Genomic DNA, 4739 nt, shown 5'->3' with positions numbered 1-4739 from the left:
ACTAAGTCCAAACTTTAAGCTTGATAAGCTGGTTCTCAGCTACTCTCATTTTCGAGCCTGACTCTCCCTCAAGGCTGAACTCTGAAGCCGACGTCTTTTGGACTGTTTCCTGGCCATTGATTGCCTTACTTGTCTCCCTGGTGCAGCTTCTGCTCGGGTTGTTTAGCCCATCACTGGCCTCGTATTTACTATTCAGCTCTAGAATGTTTCCTTACTGTAGACAGAATCTCTTCTATTTCAGAGTTCTGGAGCACATGGTCTATGTGGTGGAGATGAGGACCATCATATACCCAGTATTATTGTACAGATACCAGCCTTAGATTGCAGGCAGAAATCATATCTTGCATGACAAATTACCTAACACAATGCCTTGTTGGTGATAAGGGTAGAATTGATTGAATACTTTAAATGAATTAATAAAACAAAATACACACACACATGAAAACACAGCTAAAAGGGGGGTAAAGGACCATGACTTTTAAGAGAAATAGAAAAGTCATTTACTAGTCAGTGAAATGACTAACACAGAATGTGAACAGAACATCCAATAAGCCATTTGTTATTAAAACTGCGACTAAAGACAATAATTTTGGACCCAGACTGAATGCTCTTATGTGTCCTGTCTGCATTAAAACTGAATATTCTCAACCAGACACCATACTTTTGCAGGTCAAGGCAAGTGATTCTTTACCATCAGCATTTGCTGTGGTATTTCAGGAATGAGCTGGTCATTTACACCATTAGAGTTACAAGCACTAATGAACCCATGGTCAATTCATAAGGTTGACTCAGGCCACAAGATCATGCATGTCTAATAATGAATTCCATTAAACCTGTGAAAAAGTTTGGAGCTGGAAATCTGAGAACAAATGCAAAGGTAATGTTTACACTGATCTTTAAATATCCTTTGAATAAACATAAAAGCTAATAAACCATTCATTAAAAACAGGAGGAAGATGATATCATAACCATCAGAAAGATTTTGAATTATTGGATAAAATGCCCTATGCTATATTGGTAATGTTTTCTATGGGAAGCAATCCTCCAAAAATTCATTAATATGATCAGATCATACACAATAGAAAGTAATCACCATACTATTTGACTGCCACTTGTATGTCAATTTAATTTAGGAAACAACATAAATAGGTCAGACACACATTTTTCTGTATCAAAAGGCTGGGCATTACAAAGATCTCAGATATTTCAAGTATGAAATGTTAGACACACTCAGGGTCTGTATGTGCATTTTCACAAATGTCCTCGGTAGAAGCCTGGAGCAGTTTATCACCCAAGGGATGAAGAAGGTTTGGAACCAGAAGGAAGTTTCTGCCTTCTATTTCAGACTCTGCATGGAGATGGCACACTGATTAGCTTTTGGAGATACCAAGACAACCAATTTGAATACTGCCTACTTTCCAGGATATATTCTTTCCTGGATATATTCTTATGATCAACTGAAATCAATCATTGACTTCACTAACTTTGATGGCGTAGATACAAGAGTAAATAAAAGAGTTGCCTGACTGGTGTGATTTTAAGTGTAGATCATTGAAAGTCTACCAAGAGATCTTTCCTTCTGTTTTTAAAATCATTCCTCCTTTTAAAATTGCCAATAATTCTCCAAACAACAAGCTTTCAAAGCTCTTATTCATTGGTATATTGGACTTAGTGGAGACTCTCAATACCCCAAACCTCAGAGAAGGATGTGCACAGAACAAGACAATTTCAGAGCAACACATATAAAAAAAATGGGGTAAGGGGAGAAAATCAGGCTGGGGATTTAGCTCCGCAGCATAAGTGCCTGCCTTGCAAGCGCATGGTCGCAAGTTCAATCCCCAGCACCAAAAAAAGGAGAAAAGATCATTCTGGAGATACAAAAAAAAAAAAAAAAAAAAAAACCTAAAACAATAACCAAATATGTGAACATAAGAACTTGTACCAAAAGATAGTGACTTCAGCTTCATCAGAAATCTTAGCGATATATTAAATATGTAACGTTCCTATTTCATTGAGAGTTTGACTCCAATTATTACTACTATTTACAAATGATATTTGTTTTCTCTACTTTGCAATAGTGCAACAGGTACTTAACTAACCTAATAAATCCTTCCCTGAAAGCTGACCCTGGGGCAAAAATGTCAGGCACACAGGACTTCAAATAAAGTTCAAAGTTTCTCCCAAACGAAGCCAGTTCTTAGACACAGAATGGAGATCACTCCTGGAAGACATGGAGACAGGATGGATCTGGGAAGAATGCTGGGTGATCCAAGAGGAAAAATATTCTTTGCGGGCTCTGAAGCAAAATGCTAAGTATCTCTGCAACAAAAGGAGTAAACTAAGATTTGTTTCAAAAATGTTTGCCATGGTTTTATTTCCATGCTTCCACAAATTGCAGTGGACTGATTGCTGTTATGCTTGACTTTCCTATTTCTCCTCCAGAAGTGAAAATGCTGTGTGACTCCGCTGACCTCCAGTGAAGACGCTCGCGGCTCAGTGACAGAATCAGTCACTGGGAACACACTGAGCAGCTCTTTGGCCCTTCATCAACTTGCTTACTCTGCACAGGAAGCAGAGGGTCACTGAGGAGTCCTAAGATTTAACTTCCTGAGTTAGTTTAACAACAAGAACTGCTGCTGAGAATGGTGCCTGGATTTCAATATAAAGGCTTGCAAAAACATTCATTGTGGGCTATGGTTTTCATCAGGAAAGAGAGGTTGCGTTTTAATGGGATCTCATGCACATACCAGGTCCTGATTTTCCTAAATTGCTTTCACTAAGTGGAATTCCTTTAGCAATGCACAGACACCCCTACCCTCGCCTGCCCCAGGACAAACTCTTCCAGCTCTCCAATGGAACTAGATTCTGACAAGTTCAAGGTTGAGCCATGGCTGTAATAAATTCGCCTTTAAACATTCCCATTTATTTATTTTAAATTCTTTGGTTTCATATATTCTGGTTTAATAAACCAAAATATACATAACAATGGCACTAAAACCCTCAGCCTTTCAGCCTCTTTATTCTCTGCTTATTAATTCACTTTGGTTAGCAGCATATTTATTACCCTCCTGACTGCGTAAAATGCAAAATGGATCATTCTGCTGAGAGTGGGGAACAAGGAAATGGCTAACAGTAAGTTTTTCACATTTTTCTTCTCCATTTCTTTCAGTGCTGTCAAAGAATGTCAGCTTCAGCTGGGTTTTCCAAACGTGGTGTTTTTCCAAAACTCTTGAGTAAACTTAATTTCGAATCTTTAAAATGCCAACCGCAAGCGTTTCCTTGAGCACAGCCTGTAGGACAGCAGCCCAGGTTGTCGTGGTGAAATGGGTGAGGAGTGTGTGGCAGGCAGCCCATGAAACTGCAAGCAGCGCAGGCCAAGGCAACTCACAGCCCAGAGCGGAATTTAGGTCACCAGGCTTCTCTGAGGCAGCAGCTGTCGGTGTGGGACTTCCATCTATGACAAAGTTCCCAAAGCCCCCCTGCACGCTGGGGCGTCCTCTCTAGCTGTAAACACTGCAATTTTCTTAAACCCTCTATTGCTCTGGCCATGTGTCATTCTTCACATTTAATTGAGGGCGCTCTGCCACATGAGCTAGAAAACATTCCTCCTGCACGCGCATATGTGTGTGTGTGTGTGTGTGTGTGTGTGTGTGTACGCATGCGCACAAGAAAAACTCAGACAAATGCTCCAGAGACACTTGTTGAATTTCTCCCATTTAAAAGCGTATTTCTGCAGAGCAAGCTAAATATTAATATTGCATTCCTCTGTCAACGTAAACACCAGCAGCAAGCTTGGCAGCTCTGCAAAACACAGGAAGACATAGTCTTCTCCCCAGATGCAGTGTGCGTGTTTTTTCCTAGGTACCATTTAAGTTAACTCCATGTCTACAGCAGTGCGTCTGAAATAGCAGGAATTCAGTGACGCGGGCAGACCCTGAGAGAGCTAAGTGGTGGTCTCCCAGGCCTTTGCCCATGCAACTAGTGAACGCAGCTTTTGTTGCTAAGAAATCTCTAATTTGGCCTGTCTTAATGCAGTTATATACTTGAGTTCGTTTATTTGACATGACTTTTTAAGTACACACGGGAAATTACCTTTTACTAAAACATTGGTCTGCCTTTTGAATGTAGACAGACAGTCTGAGCATTAATACTTTATGATCATTTTGTTGTTATTGGTGGTGGTGGTGGTGATGGTGGTGATGGATTGTTGTTGGTGGTGCTGGTGATGCTGGTGGTGGTGATTTTCCCTTTTTGGGTACATTGTTAAGGAGAATTTTTAAAATGGTTTACCCAAATGTGAGTTAGGATTTCCAAATTTTAAAATCAAAAGTTATACGCTCAGACATAGAGTCCCTGCATATCACTTGCTACACTGTATAAAATCTTAAGCAAAGAATTTTTGCTCAGTTTAACTAGAGGAAAAAGAAAAGCATTTCATTTCCACAATAGCTAGTATGTGAGATAGGAAGATTTATGCATATCCACCGCTTTCTTTGAAGATGAATATTCAACTGAAGAAATAGAAGGAGATCGGAACCCTAATATTCAGCCACTCGGAAAGACAGGATGAAGGCAAAGCTTGGTGGAAGTAGGGCAAATGGAAGCCCTAACCCTGCTTAGAGAGAATGACACTCTGAAGACTTCAGGGAAGCAAGCAAGGATGACTGGAAACGGAAATAAGTCTGAAAGATGCTGGACAGGAAGTCTGGTGTCCTGGTCAGGCATCTGAGACATTAGCA

The sequence above is a fragment of the Cavia porcellus genome, unplaced genomic scaffold (genome assembly GCF_034190915.1).
Source record: "Cavia porcellus strain 051 isolate PalLab524CR breed Dunkin Hartley unplaced genomic scaffold, mCavPor4.1 scaffold_7, whole genome shotgun sequence".
In the NCBI taxonomy this organism is placed as follows: Eukaryota; Metazoa; Chordata; class Mammalia; order Rodentia; family Caviidae; genus Cavia; species Cavia porcellus.
Note: the sequence above shows the minus strand (reverse complement) of the source record.